We start from the raw sequence: 18,347 nt of genomic DNA on the forward strand, positions 1-18,347 counted from the left end.
ACAAAGTCAAACATAAAAAAATTACAGCAGAATGGAGACATTATTCCACTTTGAATTTAAGGAGATGCTTCATCATGATTATTTATGGTTTTTGCCACATCAATGACAAAACGATACTTAACATCACCCTTGTCAAGTCGGTCAAGGGCAGTGTTCACATAATCCATTGGAACAACTTCCACATCTGTTGTGTCTCTTTTAGTCCTCCCATTGCACTACCCGCAATAAGTTTCCTCCCTGTTTTTTTACACACCCCAAAAAAAAAAAAAACAAACAAACAAACTCCCGATATCAATTACATCAATTTGAAATCACTATTTTGTGAAAAGAAAAAAATAATAATAATAACCAAATAACAAGAAAGCAGAAAAAAATTAATAATAATAATAGGGGAAGGGAAATTGCGTACCCATAATTATAGGGAAGACTGGTAGCTCAGGAGGCTCAATTGGAGCACCCACCAAAATTAGTTTTCCACTAGTCTTGAGCAAGCCAATCAAAGGCAAGAGAGGGTGAGGGGCTGAAACGGTGTCAATGATACCATCCATAGTTCCCATGGCAGCCTAAAAATATTATATGAAAATTAGTATTATACTGAACACATTGGCTTTTTTTCTTTGCGCTTGAGGGCAATGTAAACAATTTTTTAATAAATAAAAAATCTTATTAATTAACTCCGAAAATGGACTTAAGTGTTGGATTTTTATATTTATTTTATTGTATGATTCAAACCTTTATTATTAGTTTAAATAATAATATGAAGAGTAATAACTGTTGGATTTAAAAGGACAGTCATAATCTTTTATTAAAGATTTTCGTAAAGTCATGTCTCATGTAAATGAGAAATTTTTGTACCCTTATAGTCTTCTCTTACTTTTCTTCTATTAATGGACAATCTGATAAACTCTTGGCATCCCGATTACAGTGCATCTCTTGACATCACATAGATCTTTCTAGTTCGATTTTTGTTTTATATAATGGTTTATATTTTATATCAATAAACATTCACTGCACTGCAAACTGTATCATAAACATGTCACGTGGCAAAACACTCAGGTTTTGCTCATTAATTTAACTCAAGGTATATCATTGCTACCATTTAAAATACTTGACACACATGTTCATACATAACCATTGTTTTATAAATACAAAGTAAAAAGTTAACCATTGTTATGCCTATGGACACATGTCAAGTATTAAAAAATGTGATAATGATACACCTTAAGTTAAAGCAGTGAACAAAAATATTTCAGTTTTGAGTTTAACTTGCTAAAACACCCAATCCTAATACTCTTGGCATCCCGATTATTGTGCCCATTCTAATAGCGTACCTCTTAATTATGAAATTTAGAAATTAGGGAGTATCAATAACAAATTAGGAAGTTAATGACATGCTTTAAAATAAATTAAATACAAAATATGACGATAGATCGCATATATTGTAATTTAGTTAATAATAATAGGGCATATATATCTTACAAGTTTGGGTTTTAGTTAGATGTTTAAAAATATGCGAGTTTATGTCTAGGATATAAAAGTTGCAGGGTATCTATGTAAAAAGCACACCATAAAAAACAGATGAACAATTTCATTTTATGGCGTGCATTCAATGCACGCCACACCATAAATACTGACCTATTACGGCGAGCGCTGAATGCACTGTGTAAATGACGCACCGTAAATACTTAGTTTTCTTGTAGTGTGATGACACATCGTAATTGATGGTTTATTTCAAACACCGAAAAAAAAATAGAGAAATGAGCGTATGTAAGTGAATCGGGAAGGGAAGCTTGAGCACACAAAAATAACCAAAAAGCCAAGATAATTTTATTCAACGAAAGAAGGGTACATATGCTTGAAATAAGAGATGACAATCTAGGCTGGGTAGGGAGGAGATGACGATCCAGGCTAGTGGGGGAGGAGCCCCCCTACCCAGCCAACTTAAGGATATTAGATTAAAATGCTAACTAAATAATATTATGAAATAGGGTTGAAAGAAAATCAACATAAGCAATGGCAATGATGATGGTCGCCAAATAGTTTGCAAATGCCTCCTTTCTCACAACCTGAAGTGCAAAATGTCCAGCATTTTCCACCGTTTGGGTTGTCATCCGCACCAGGGACACACTTTCCAAGTTCAGGATGATCAGTACAACACTTGGAACCTTCAACAGTTGCTATCTTCCAAACTAAAAATAAAAACACTATTAATTATTTCTTCAAAAAGATTATAATCTTAGCGTGACATGAACCAAAAATAAAAAAAACAAAATAGTAACATGGACTTGTGCAATATATAAAATTATATTACAAAATATTTACGGAAAAAACAAGTGTAAATATGGGTTTATGCACTTGAATAAACCCTAAATTCTTAGATTAATAGTAATTAAAATTGATCCAATATGAGTTTTCTATCGACTCATACACTGATATGATCAACCAAAAAGGAAAAAGAAATAATAAAAAATCCTAATAGCTTGCATGCATGGACATCTGTTTGACCATATATAGGAGATTGTAAATACTTAATTGTAAAGCCTAACTAATAGGAAAAGAATAAAATATATATGATTGAAGATCATTGAAACAAACCATCGGTGGTTGACAAGAGCACCAAAATAAGGACGAAACAAGGGATTGTAAACTTGGCCATCGTTTCTTTCTAGAATTCACTTTACTTGTTCTGTTAAAAAGTTGAGACGATGTGCGATTTATATAGAGAATCAAAATATATAGTCATAAATATATAATTACGTTCAAAATTTATATGGTATTTTTAGGGAATTAATTGACCTTAATTACGTGGTTACAAATGCTACAAATATATATAGCTGAGTTGACTTTTGAGAATTAAGCCTAGTCTTCAATCACGTCGGCTGCAAAACTAGGAAATGAAACGCATACTTTCTTTCTTTTAGAGGGTTTTTATTATTATTTCAAAATAAATTATCTTTCCTTTCAAGATGCATGCTAGTTATTCCTGGTAGTATAATACTTCCCCTTAGGATAGGATCATTTTTGTTCTTGTAATTTGCTTCACAATAACGTTTCCGTTTCTTCTATAAAAAGTAGAAAAACAAAATAGTACCAAAATCAAGCAGAAATTATATCTTTTCCAGCTCTTCTTCTAATAGATATGTGGTACCAAAGAGGATGATGCTGCCGTCTAGCTTTTTCAAATCCCAAACAACCAACTATAATTTCAACCATTGAACAAGCTTTTTCAAATTTCAATTTGCAATATTGATAAATAGTTGTTTGGGATTATTGAAAATTGAAATTTTAAGAATTTATGTGTTTTGCATCTAAGTGAGGATTGGATTGGCTCTAGTTTGGTTGTATTTATGTGTTCTGTAATTTTCTTGCTCTGTTGCTTGTTATTTTTGTTCTTCTTCTAGGAATTTTTGCGAGTATTTCAAAATACAAAAAGAAATTTTATTACTTAATTATGTTGAATTTAATTTTCCAAATTATTTGGTTTATTTATCTATTTAACACTGAAATTATTTTATTATTTATTATATATATGAATTATACAGTTATGAATTTATTATATTATATAAGTGTTAATATCTATTTGATTGGGTTTTAATTTCGTGTTAGCTGTGGTCCTATAATTGCTTTTAATATCATTTCCATACCGTTGGCATTTAAATATTTGAGTCCAAAAATTACTTGTGTCAGTTTTGGTTGACCAATTTCTATTTTGCATTTGCTATATTGGTTTTGCCAACTAACTTAAAATTTTTATGGCTATTAATTTCTGAAAAATGGGCAGAACTTTTAATGTTCTTTATTACAATTGGTTTAATGCCTTTGAGAAGCAACCAACTATAAAAAGCCTTATTTTAGAGTATGAGAAAAACGTTGGAGCAACATTGGCACCTTTCTCCAATTTGTTTTCTTTTATCAAGAGAAAGATTTGAGTTGTTTATTCGATTCAAGTACATTGCGAGTGTATGTATATGAGGGTCATAAGTTGTTGTATCTTGGAAGGTAGGCCGCCATACAACTTTGCTACACTGAGGCATTGTCTCTGAGGGGCAAAATTTACATTAAAACCCATAATTTAATATATGAAAATCCAAGAATTAGATTGATTAGGTGGTTTGGATCATTGAAAAAAATTTCGTAGGGAACCTTATAAAGTGTCCCTCAAAAGAAGGGGACTATATATATATATAGTTCTTTTGTGTCGGTGTGTATTATTGTTGAACTTTTTTTGAGATGTTTTTGCTTGTATTGATAATGAAGCTATAATGCAACGTTTTCATAATTAGAAAATTTAGTTGTGGTTATAGCTTGTATTGTGTTTATAATGATGACAGTAAAATGAAAAATTAATACTTAATAATTACCTCTAGTTGCTCCTGATTATGACTGACCAAAAAAGAATCAGCACCAAGCCTTTCCACTGCTTCTTTCTTCTTATTTGGAGAGGAACTTATCACAGTGACTTTCGCTCCAAAAGCTTTGGCAAACTTCACAGCCACGTGACCAACGCCACCAAACCCGGCCACGCCCAAGTGTGTGTCAAGCTTAGAGAGTCCAAAATATTTCAGGGGGCTGTATGCGGTGATCCCAGCGCACAACAATGGGACAGTACCAGCTAATGCAAAACCATTTGGGATTAGGATTGCATAGCGCTCTTCGACAACCCACCAAAGGCTCTTGTCCCATCTTCATGATGTCCATTGAAGGTCCATAACATTTTGGGGCAGTAATTTTCTAAGTTTACAGTTATCGCATGGGCCACACGAACCTCTTATGCACCCTACTCCGGCTATATCTCCAACTCTAAATTTTGTGACATTATGCCCAACGCTTGTCACTTGACCCACAATCTCATGCCTGCAAAAGTTATCAAACAAAATGTGATAAATTTATTTAATAATACAAAGTCTTTAGTATTGATTGATATATCATGTCAATAAATTTACAATCTTTAGTATTGATTGATATATCATTCCAATAAATTTGCAATGTAATTTTTTTTGGGTTCAAAGAGTAAATAATAATAAAAGGTTGTAGGGACTTTTTCTTTTCGGCAACTATGGATGGGCCTGGGTTGCTGTAAAAAGCAAATAGATGGATCTGCCCTTGTGTATGAGTTCAAGGATGATAGGTGATACTTGCTCTCTCTGGATGTGTGTTGTCACATCCCAGAATCGGCTCCGCCGTAGCACGATATTGTCCGCTTTGAGCCACCCTCTTTGCCCTCACGGTTTTGTTTCTGGGAACTTACGAGCAACTTCTTAGTGGGTCACCACTCTTGGAATTGCTCTAGCCCCAACTCGCTTAACTTCGGAGTTCCCATGACTCTGAAGTCAGTGAGCTCTTAAAAGGCCTCGTGCTAGATGGAGGTGGGCCATTTACATATAAGGCACATCACCCCTCTCCGTTGGTTGATGTTGGATGTTACAATCCACATCCTTAATTATCACATCCCAAGATCGGCTCTGCCGGAGAACTATATTGTCCGTTTTGGGCCACCTTCTCTACCCTCACGGTTAGTTTCTGGGAACTCATGGGCAACTTTCTAGTGGGTCACCCATCCTAGGATTGCTCTAGCCCAAACTCGCTTAACTTCGGAGTTCCCATGACTCCGAAGTCAGTGAGCTCCCCAAAGGCCTCGTGCTAGATGGAGGTGAGCATTTACATATAAGGCACATCACCCCTCTCCGTTGGTTGATGTGGGATGTTACAATCTACCCCCCTTAATTGTCACATCTCGAGATCGGCTCTGCTGGAGCACAATATTATTCGTTTTGCGCCACCTTCTCTGCCTTCACGGTTTTGTTTTTGGGAATTCACGGGCAACTTCCCAGTGGGTCACCCACCTTGGGATTGCTCTAGCCCCAACTCGCTTAACTTTGGAGTTCCCATGACTCTGAAGCCAATGAGCTCCCAAAAGACCTCGTGCTAGATGGAGCTGGGTATTTACATATAAGGCATATCACCCCATCTCTTTTGGTTGATGTGGGATGTTACAATCGACCCCACTTAATTGTCACATATTGAGATCGACTTTGCTGGAGAATGATATTGTCCGTTTTGGGTCACCCTTTCTATCCTCGCGGTTTTATTTTTGGGAACTCACGGGCAACTTCCTAATAGGTCACCCATCGCTCTAGCCTCAATTCGCTTAACTTTAGAGCTCCCATGACTCCGAAGCCAGTGAGCTCCGAAAAGTCCTCGTGCTAGATGGAGGTGAACATTTACATATAAGGCACATCACCCCCTCTCCGTTGGTTGATGTGAGATTTTACAATCCACCCTCCTTAATTGTCACATCTTGAGATCGGCTCTGCCAGAGCACGATATTGTCCATTTTAGGCCACCCTCTCTGCCCTCACGATTTTGTTTCTGGGAACTCATAGGCAACTTCCCAGTGGGTCACCCATCCTGGGATTGCTCTAACCCCAACTCACTTAACTTCAGAGTTCCCATGACTCCGAAGCCAGTGAGCTCCCAAAAGACCTCGTGCTAGATGGAGCTGGGTATTTACATATAAGGCATATCACCCCATCTCCTTTGGTTGATGTGGGATGTTACAATCGACCCCACTTAATTGTCACATATTGAGATCGACTTTGCTGGAGAATGATATTGTCCGTTTTGGGTCACCCTCTCTATCCTCGCGGTTTTATTTTTGGGAACTCACGGGCAACTTCCTAATAGGTCACCCATCGCTCTAGCCTCAATTCGCTTAACTTCGGAGCTCCCATGACTCCGAAGCCAGTGAGCTCCGAAAAGTCCTCGTGCTAGATGAAGGTGAGCATTTACATATAAGGCACATCACCCCCTCTCCGTTGGTTGATGTGAGATTTTACAATCCACCCTCCTTAATTGTCACATCTTGAGATCGGCTCTGCCAGAGCACGATATTGTCCATTTTAGGCCACCCTCTCTGCCCTCACGATTTTGTTTCTAGGAACTCATAGGCAACTTCCCAGTGGGTCACCCATCCTGGGATTGCTCTAGCCCCAACTCACTTAACTTCAGAGTTCCCATGACTCCGAAGCCAGTGAACTCACAAAAGGCCTCGTGCTAGATTGAGGTGAGCATGTACATATAAGGCACATTACCCCCTCTCCGTTGGTCGATGTGGGATGTTACATGTGTGATGATAGGTAGGAGATGCCTTTTTTTATAAGGGCTGGAAGCTCCTTCTTCCCAAGAAACCCTAGCTGGTTCCTCCCCAATCTGCCAAGTCTTCTCTTCCCTTTCTCTTCTCCTCCTTCGATTCATCCTCATTTTTGTGAAATCCTTCTCAGTCCAAACACACAGAGACAAGATTTTTGGGAGCTCTAGAGCCTTCCTGCAGCTATTCCAGTGGCTATCTCCTATCTTTGGCTACTACCTCACCTTCTTTCCTCCCATATTTCATGGCAAGAGTTAGTGGGAGAAATAAATTGGGTAAGGGCGTTGGTCTAAATGGAGCTTTTTCTCCTAACAACCTGCGCGCGCTAATATCCTTTGGTTTTTTGAATGATCTACCTTGAGGTTTGCTTTGGCCACGTACTGGAGTCTCCCAGCAGTCTACATACATGGGCAACCCTTGGACTTTGTCGTGGTTTTGGTCTCCAGCCATGTGCTGGAGACTTTAAGATATTTTCTTGGTCATTTGGGCCTTCCTAGGGTGATGGGTTAGTCTACTAAGGGAATGTGTCAACTTCTTAAAGTGATGGACAATTTTTATTAAGGTGATGAACCAATTTTCTAAAGTAATGGACTACCTTTTTGTGTCTTTTTTGCTTACCCACATATTTGGACTCAAGAAATGAGCTCGAGTTTTGGGGCTCCCAAGCAGCCCAAAACTTCCATTTCTTGGCTCATTAATGGGCCTCATGAATGCTCATTACCATCCACACCACAACCCACTTAGCAAGCCCCGAGCATTTGCGTGGCTTGGGCCCACTTAAGTTTGTAGCGTGGCTAAGTGTAAAATAAAGGGTTTTTCGCTTCGCATGATGTAACACCCCGACCCCGAATTTAACCCTTATTTAATTATTTAATTATTTAAGGGTATTTTAGTCATATATTTAACCGGAGAGAGTTTGGGGCAGTGACTAGTATTTTTGGATAGGTCGTACTGAGACGAGTTCATAGACACGTAGTGAGCTCGAATCGGAGTTGTAACGAGAGAGATATGGTCAAAAGAAACCCAGTGGCACAATCGTAAATATTTCGAAATGGGATTTTTATAAAAATCTGGTTTTCTCTCTCTCTCTCTGTCTCTCTCTGTCTCTCTGTCTCTCTCTCTCTCTCTCTCTCTCTCTCTCTCTCTCTCTCTCTCTCTCTCTCTCTCTCTCTCTCTCTCCCCCGCGACCTCTCTCTCTCTCTCCCGTCGGTCTCTCCTCTCTCTCTCCTCGTAACTCCAGCCACCGGCCGCGGCTGCGGACGGGGCCTGTGCCAAAAGAACCGGCTCGACCTCGGCGTCACGACCCAGCCCACCCCCGACATCGGCCGCCGCTCCAGCCGCCGGAAAATGGCGATTTTCGCCCGGATGTCGCCCGATCTTCACGGCCGCCGATCTCCCTCCTCCGGCCGCCATTTCTGACGATCAAGGTATGGAAATTCATCCCTTCTGCATGTTCTAGCTGATGGTTGGGTAGGATTAGATCGATTCTTAGCGTAGACAACTCGATTTTCGAATTGAAAATTGGCCGAACTTCGGCTGCCGTGATCGGCCATTTTCAGCCACTTTTTGGGGTAGGTCCAAGAACAAAAGTGGCTCCAAATAGGGTGTTATACCTAGGGTAGGAGTTTGGAGCCGTGGTTTTCAGATTTTCCGGCGAAGCGTTATCGCTTTGGGCACCCACGCGCTGCCGGCGCTTGCGGCGGCGCGTGGGCACTGTAGAAAAAGTGGCACTGTATCTCGATGAGATCCTTAGGTTGTCACGAGTGCGTAGGATTTCGCGGATCTCAATTCGGACGTCGTTTGACTATCGAACGGATATTCGCATATTGTGCGTTATCCGGGTTCGATAGGTTGGGACCGTTGGATGGTCCCAAATTTAGTATATGTTAATCTAGGTAAGTCTAGGATCGTGTAGAAATTCACGGATCTTGAATCGGAGCCCCGGATGTTCCGAATAATAATTTTAAAGTTTATATTTTATATTAATTGTCAGATCGTGCGATCGTGAACAATCCGACCGTCCGATCTGAACCAAACTCGCAGGACAAGTGTCCTATACCTGGTAGAACCCATAGGGACTTCCGGATCGGAAATTGGAGGTCGTGGGTTCCGCAGGTCCGGTTGACCAGGGTTAGAGTAGTTTGACCCTTGGTTGACCGTGAGTCTCCCGAAGTAATCTCACATTTCTAGGGAGATTATCGGGTGCTAGATGATTGTGGAGGGTTACACAATATTAGAATTAATTTATATAACTATAATTATATATGGTTGTACAAGGGTACAACAGAGTCTAGAGTGTCAGTTTGGAGTGCTATACGCACTACTTTAGGTACCTCCTCGGATGTTGGATTCACTACAAGTACCACCAAGTGAAAGTTAGGTCCCGCGTGGAGTAGGTTATCCGGCTTTGGGACAGGCCCCATACGTGGCGTTGGTTGTACCGGCATATGGGGAGCTATGTAATATGATGTTCAGGTCTCACGTGGCGTAGGTTATCTGGCGTTGAGACAGGCCCCATACGTGGCGTTGGTTGTACCGGCGTATGGGGAGATTATGTGATATTGTGTTGAGGTCGCACGTGGCGTAGGTTATCCGGCGTGGTGACAGACCCCATACGTGGCGTTGGTTGTACAGGCGTATGGGGAGATTTGTGATATGATATTGAGGTCCCGCGTGGCATAGGTTATCCGGCGTTGAGACAGGCCCCATACGTGGCGTTGGTTGTACCGGCGCATGGGGAGATTATGTGATATTGTGTTGAGGTCGCACGTGGCGTAGGTTATCCAGCGTGGCGACAGACCCCATACTTAGCGTTGGTTGTACCGGCGTATGGGGAGATTTGTGATATGATATTGAGGTCCCGCGTGGCGTAGGTTATCCGGCATTGGGACAGGCCCCATACGTGGCGTTGGTTGTACCGGCGTATGGGGAGATATTATGATAGTATGGCATGGTCGCACGTGGCGTAGGTTATCCGGCGTGTTGACAGGCCCCATACATGGCGTTGGTTGTACCGGCGTATGGGGAGATTATATGAAATACAAAGAAATGAAATAAGGTATCGCCCAAGTGTGGAATTGGGTATTTGGAAGAACTACGTGTGGCTTGATCCCTCAAGGAGGGTACGTAGACAGCCTAAGGTTATTAGGTGCAGCCGCAGACTAAATGTTAGTCATAATTTAGATTTGAATTGTTTGCCTTGTTTAAGGCATGAATTGTTTTGTTAGCATGTTTGGTAGTTGGTTAAGAATTATTGGAAGGCCGAAGGCCATTTGTGTGAATTGCATGAAATTATATTGTGCATGCTGCCAGTTGTGGATATTAAATGCGTTTTTATGCATGTATAAATTTTGGAAAATGTCCAATTTATAGGGGAGACTCTGCCGAAATTTCGGCAGGAAGTCTCAGTTTTTAGTAAGTGGGCCTGGCATCGGGGTGATGTCAGAAATTCCAAAGGGTTCGTCTCGGGTTTTGAGAAAATTCGGGGCGGGTCCTTTCACATGACATGTCGATTGGTGTGCTCATGCTCGAATTTCATCGTATTGTAAAGGGCTATGGTCGAGTCAAAACGGCGCTTGGTGGGATAATTAGCATGGGTTCATAAAGCCGGTGCATTTTGTAGGCTTGCTACAACTCTTAGCGTGACAATTTACACATTTGCTTGGTGTGGCACGTCGATCGTGACTCGTGCTAGAGCGTATGACAAACTTTCGCGAGCCCAAATCAAATTTCTTCTCAGTAAGGTATCGCATTAGGCCGGGAATATATTTGGGCCTCAATAAAAGTAAATTGCCATAGAAAAAGGTAAGTAGCATAACTTATACTTTAGGGACATTGCAAGTCAAAAGTTCTTATCTCGATAGTTAATAAATTTCACCAGCCTTGTCTATAATTTTTACCCGGGGACAGTAGGATAGAGGGTCTGCCAGACTCTATTCTTGACCAGATGAATGTCTCCATGGCAAATTGCAAGAGTAGAGTATCTTTATGGTGATATCATTATCGCCGTTAGCCCTGTACACAAAATCATGCAACGATCCTCATATATCAGAAATTACAAGTCATGCATAATACATAGTTTAAAAGATTTTGAGCCTTTCCATTTATTAGCAATTGGTTTTATCTTATGTAGTCGAATGTCGAAAAAAAAAACGAAGAGGTTGAATTTATTACCTTCTACTGAAGTGAAAGGGGGAGAGAACTCCTGAGGAATCTCTAGCAGCCCGTCCGTAGGCATTGACAGGCAGTAATTCTCGAAATTATTGGCACAACTATCACAAGATTGGCAAGATCCCACCATGCATCCAACACCTACCTTGTCTCCAACTTCGAATTTTTCTACTTTGCTTCCTAGCTCTGTCACTACACCAACAACCTCATACCTGAATTCAATCAATCAGTTCCACATTTGGTTAGTTAAATGGACATCACAATGAATTCCACATACTAAGTTCAATAACATAAAAATAATGGTAAAAAATGTTGTGCTGTTGACATTCAAACCATTAATTAAATGAATATCAACATGAGATGAAACTAATTAACTTTTAATCTAATGATATTTCTTCTTTCAGTGTCAAAAGAGGTTGGGCCTCACTCCCACGTCGTTTATCGAGATTCCCAAAAAATAAAATTAGTATATTTGTGAGACTTTGTATACGTACCCAGGAACAATAGGATAGCTAGTGGTCCCCCATTCATTTTTGACCTTGTGAAGGTCCGAATGGCATATCCCACAGTACAAAACTCTTAAAACCACGTCTTTCTCTCCCGTTTTCCTGCAACCAAATACCTTCAAAAACTGAGTTCATTGGAAGGAAAGATTGTACCAAACACAAAATAAAGCATGGAGCTTATACGAGTTCAATATATTATTTTGTTTTAATTTTTGAAGAAACCAAAGAAAGACTGGTATTCCTAGAGTGAAAAGAAAGCGGCAAATAAATAACAGGCGAGAAGATATAGAATATATAACAACCTTCTTGAGATTTTGAAGGGAGAGAGAACGCCAGAAGAATCTGTGGCAGCCCATGCAAAGGCCTTATTTGGGCACTACTACAAAAAAGCAAAAAGACGACGGTAAATCACCGTCGTGTATTTGGTTTTTCAATGGTCGTGGAATCCACCGTCATCTTTTCCCTCATAAACCACGACGCTAAATAACCGTCGTTGTTAAACTATACAACGTCATCAAAAAATACAAAACGACGTCTTTGTACTGCAAAAAGATCTAAAAAAAGCAATCGAGGATGATAATAGACGACCAATTCTCTAAAAAGACCGTCGTTAAAAAGGGAAAATATGACACATATTAAGAGAACAAGGCCGCAAGATAGACATACAACGACGACAATAAAAATACGCCGACGTTAAATATAATTTTCACGACAATAAAAAATATGACGTCTTTAAATACATTAGAAGACGACGTTATTGATACCTACTACGTCGCACATATAAACACAACTGTCGTACAATTAATTTTCCACTTCGATTTTTCGATAAAAGATGACGTGGAAATAGTTGTCAGTGTCATTATTTACGACGTATGTCTTTCTATAGTAGACGTTGAAAAACTAAACAACGTCAGTTACAAATATATGAGAGTCGTATTAAAAAATTTATACGTCCTATTTTCAGAAACAAACAACGACGATAAATATTCGACGTTGTTAAATACAACAACGTCGGAAAACAATAAAAACAGACGTGTTTAGTCTGCTAAAGTTCTAGAAAATAGTCGAGGATGAGAATAGACGACCAACTCAAAAAAATCACCGTCGTTAAAAAAGAAAAATATGACACATATTAAAAGAACAAGGCCGCAAGATATACATACAACGACGACAACTAAAATACTACGCCGTTAAATACAATTTACACGACAAGAAAAAATATGACGTCTTTAAATACATGAGAAGACGACGTTATTGAAATCTACAACGTCTCTTATTTACAAAAAACCGTCGTGAAATAAATTTTCCACTTCGATTTTTCTAAAAAAGATGACGTGGAAATAGTTGTCAGTGTCATTATTTACGATGTATACATTTATATAGTCGACGTTGTATTTATATGTATTCATTACTCACGACGCACTTAATAATATAGACGACGTTGAACTTCTAAACAACGTCGGTTCCAAATAAATGAGAGCCGTATTACAGAACATATAGACGACGTAGATTATGATGGGAGCCGTATTACAAATAACGTCGTTTAATTGTTATTAGACGGCGGTTATATGAATTTCCGTCGGAATTAATTTCGTTCCTCTTCGTTTATAAAAGAACTTGCGACGTGGAAAATGTATGATGACGTCGTATTTTTTAACGTTCAGATTATATATCTCGTTTTTTAGACGTCGGTATTATGGGATTGGAGTCGTGTTATTTTGAATTACATGGCGGTTCTTTATCCTTCACCGACGTGATATCCTGAATAATTGCTTCACAATAGCGTCGTGGTTCTTCATTGTTACGTTGCTTTAAGACGTCGGTAAATATGCTGAATAACTGATTCACAATAACGTCATGTTTTATTTGAACGTAGAAAGTGAAGAAATCACATTACAATATATTACAAAATTAATGTCATACACTGCCAATTACATAAGCATCATTCAATCCATATATCTTCACACCCATCTCGAATATTTTGACCGCCTAACTCACCTACCAGTTCATCAAATGTGTCAACATTTGGCATCCCTCTAGTAAATGGCTCACACTCAATTATCACATCACCTAATACTTCATCACCAATAACATCATTATATTCTCTACTAGGCATTGATAACACTACCGACCAACCACGATGCATCGGGTCGTCAACAAAAAATATTTGTTTGACTTGAGAAGCCAAAACAAATTGGTCATTCCTATGTCCAATTTTACTCAAATCTACAAGGGTAAATCCAAGTTCGTCGACTACAAGACCAGAACTATCTATCCAATCACACCTAAAGACTGGGATTGTAAACTTTTGGTAGTCAAGGTCCCAAATTTCTTGAATGACACCATAGAAACCCATATTTGAGAGAATTGGGTTTTTATCCTTGGCACTAGCAACTTGCATGGTATGTGCAAGTAAATAAACTCCACTATTTTGAGTTGTCCGCACATCATCTTGTGCCTTGATATTGAATTTAATACCTTTAATAAGATAGCTCCTATATAATGGCACTGACATGTTTGGACCAGCTGCTAGCCACCTTAAATTTTCTGATACGCCATGATTGTCTTCCTCAAGTTCACTTTGAACCTGCAAATTAATCATATCTTAATTCATCCTAACATATAAATAAGAAGAAAATTAAAAGAGAAATACGTTATTCAACAACATATACCTTGAAGCGTAGCCATTGAATGAAAGTGCTATTGTGCTTATCCTGCAGCCACTTTGTTCTCTTTCTAAATTTTGGATAAGCAGTCTTGATGTGGATCATATGTTGCCTACATGACACGAAACATTCAAGCATTACGGTCCCAAATATATAAGATAAACATAAGAAATAATTTTAAATGGAAACTTAAAGAATAAAACTCATACGTACTCGATATAAGGTAGGACTTCCTCCGTATTCTCCAAGACATATAGATGTGCTTGATTCAACAGGTCCTGATCAACTACGCTCACTGTGCAACCTGATAATGGCTTTGAAACTCCCATCTTTTGGCTTGAAGGCACTCCAACTGTACTAACATCAGATAAATGCTGAGTACAAAACTCTACCGCTTCTTCAGCTATATACCGCTCAGCAATGCAACCTTCGGGACGAGTACGATTCTGAACATACCCCTTCAGCACTTTCATATATCTTTCAAACGGATACATCCACCTAAAATATACTGGCCCACATAGACGAACTTCTCTGACAAGATGTACTACTAGATGAACCATGATATCAAAGAATGAAGGGGGAAAGTACTTCTCAAGCAAACACAGAGTAACTACTACATCTTCTTCCAACTTATCTAGCTTGGAAACATCAACAGTCTTTGCACATATAGCATTGAAGAAGAAGCACAAATGAGTTATTGCATACCTTGCAGGCTTCTCCAAAACAGAACGAATTGCCACAGGGAGCAATTGTTGCATTAAGGTATGACAATCATGTGATTTAAGGCCAAGAAGTCTTGAATCTTGTACAGATACAAGATTTTTAATATTTGAAGAATAACCTTCAGGGACCTTCATACCATAGAAAGAATTGCAAACCTCTCTCTTCTCTGCTCTTGACAAATTCCAAGGCCCAGGAGGCAAACGAGTACGTCTTTCTCCATACTCGGGTTGCAAATCAGTTTTGACCCCCATGTTCAATAAATCTAATCGAGCAGCAATCCCATCTTTATTTTTTCCAGGGATCTCCAGCCATGTACCAATGATACTATCGCAAACATTCTTCTCAATGTGCATAACATCTAGGGCATGCCTCACAGGAAGGTATTTCCAATACTCGAGATCAAAGAATATTGATTTCTTCTTCTAACAAACTCTGTCACCATTTTCAACCATATGCAGCACTTCTTCTCCGGTTAATGGCTCTGGAGGTATGCCATATTCAGGTTTCCCATTAAAAGCTGCACGTTGCCTCCTATATGGATGATTGATTGGTAACCATTTTCTATGCCCAATGTAACAAATTTTGTGGCCATTTTTCAACCTGTGACTAGGTGTATCATCGCCGCATATTGGACAAGCTTTATATCCTTTAACAACACAACCAGATAAGTTTCCATAGGCGGGGAAATCATTAATTGTCCACATTAATGCAGCTCTGAGTGTAAAGTATTCTCCATTATGTGCATCATACACTCCTCTAATCCCAACCCACAAGGATTTTAAATCATCAATCAAAGGCTCCAAGTAGACGTCTATATCATTTCCGGGTTGTTTAGGACCGGAAATCAATAAGGTTAACATCATGAACTTTCGTTTCATGCACAGCCATGGAGGGAGATTATATGTAACTAAGATAACCGGCCAACAACTATATCTGCTACTTAGAGAACTGTGGGGATTGAATCCATCAGATGAAAGAGCCAATCTCAAGTTTCTCGGCTCATTACCAAACTCAGGCCATTTATCATCAAGAAGTTTCCAAGACGGGGAATCCGCCGGATGAGACATCTGACCGTCAATTGATTTTCTAGCAACATGCCACCAAGTCAAACTCTTAGCTGTCTCATGTGATTGAAACATCCTTTTAAACCTTGGAATTGGGGGAAAATACCACACCACCTTCGCTGGCACACCCTCTTTCAAGATTGCATCTTTGCCTTCCTTCCACCTTGAGATACCACAAGTAGGACAATTAGTTGAATCCTCATACTCCTTCCTATACAAGATGCAATCATTGGGGCATGCGTGCATTTTCTCATAACTCAGCCCCAATGCACACAAAGTCTTTTTAGCCTCATACATGGAGGTTGGTATTGTATTTCCTTCTGGAAGCAAATCGCCTTGAAGTATCAATAATTCTGTAAAACAGACATCACTCATCCCATGTTTTGCCTTCAAATTATACAACTTCACTAATGCCGATAACTTCGTGTACTTTCTACAACCAGGGTACACTGGTTGATCTCCATCCCCAATCACATTGGCAAACTCATACGGATCCGAACCAAAATCACCAAAATCATTATCATCCATATCAATTTCTTCAGACACAAAACTGTACCTACTATGGCCATCATCTTCTTCAACATTTCTGCTAGCATTAGTAGTTGCTTCCCAAGGTTCTCCGTGAAATGTCCAATTCTTATAGCTTTGGTCAATTCCATTAAAGTATAAGTGATCCCTTATAATTCCAACCCCAAACAACTTCAAATTAACACATTTAACACATGGACAACGGATATGTGTTGTAGTTAGAAGATTTTCTACAGCAAAGTTCAAAAATGCTTCCACCCCAAACTCATATGCCTTCGATCTTCTATCCGAGTGCATCCATGACTTATCCATCTCCGACACTATAACCTATTATCTATAATAAAGTGAAAATACAGGCAATGACCATCACTATAGCAGATTATACAATGATCTAATCGCAAGTAATAAACAACAGAGACGACGGGTTTTAATCAAAAACAGACGTATTTGGCATATATAGACGACGGATTTTCAACAGACGTCGTCTATTATAAGTAATACAAACGACGGTTTATGAAAAAACCGTCGTGTATAAGTAATACAACGACGGTAGTTTAAAAACACCGTCGTGTAATCGTCGTCGTACGCCTTAAAATTCGTCGTGTCTCAGTTTATTTACAAGAACACAAAACCCATTAAGAACACAACATATATATGAAACCAAGCAAGAAACCAACATATACATGAAACCAAGCATGAAAACAATAAATCCATTCCCAATTCAACATAACATAGGGTGATTAAAAGATACGACAAAATTAAATCCATTCCCAATTCAACATAACAGATAATGTAATCCATGAACCCATTAAACAGAAAATCCATGAACCCATACCTATAAGCATTGGTGCACTTTGCACCTTCTCCAGAGCGGAAAATGACAAGATCAAATAAAGGTGTCCTTTTGCTGGAAATCATTTGGAAGTTGGTGATCTGTGTCTTTTTGTGTTGATTTCCAGCAAAAGTACACCTTTATTTGATCTTGTCATGAACCCATTAAACAGAAAATCCATGAACCCATACCTATAAGCACATTATTAACAGATCGCAAAGCATATACCTAAAACCCTTTAACAAAACAACCTAATATCATTCAATGAATTTACAAGGGGAAGATAGGGTTTGTACTTACAGGTTGGACGAGCTCACAGATTCGACGAGCCTGGAGAGTGCAACTTTTAATTAGAGCAGAAGTGAGAGAGCGAAATGTTATGTCGCGTGAAATCTGAAATTTTAGGTTTCAGGGATCGAAGTATAAGACTAAGAGCCAAATCTAAAAAAATTTAGGTCGCGCGAAAATTTTTAGAGCGCGCGCGTTATAAAACGTCGAAAGAAAAACCAAGGCGAAAGTTCTACAAGTACCGACGTAAATTTAATATTCCACGACGGAAACTTCATTTTTCGGATTAAGAACGTAAGGCCGTTCATTTTTCGGATTAATTTTAAATTTATTTTGAATTTTTTATATAACGACGACTGAAAAACCACGTCGGTGTTAAGAAATTAAAGACGTTGTAAATTATATAAACCGACTTACATATTA

At 39.0% G+C, this 18,347-nt stretch overlaps 1 pseudogene; it reads right to left on the reverse strand.

The window, feature by feature from the left end:
* The window catches only part of LOC18773771, a 27,285-nt pseudogene continuing 8,938 nt past the window's right edge, over positions 1-18,347 (reverse strand).

Source organism: Prunus persica, chromosome G6 (genome assembly GCF_000346465.2).
Source record: "Prunus persica cultivar Lovell chromosome G6, Prunus_persica_NCBIv2, whole genome shotgun sequence".
Lineage (NCBI taxonomy): Eukaryota > Viridiplantae > Streptophyta > Magnoliopsida > Rosales > Rosaceae > Prunus > Prunus persica.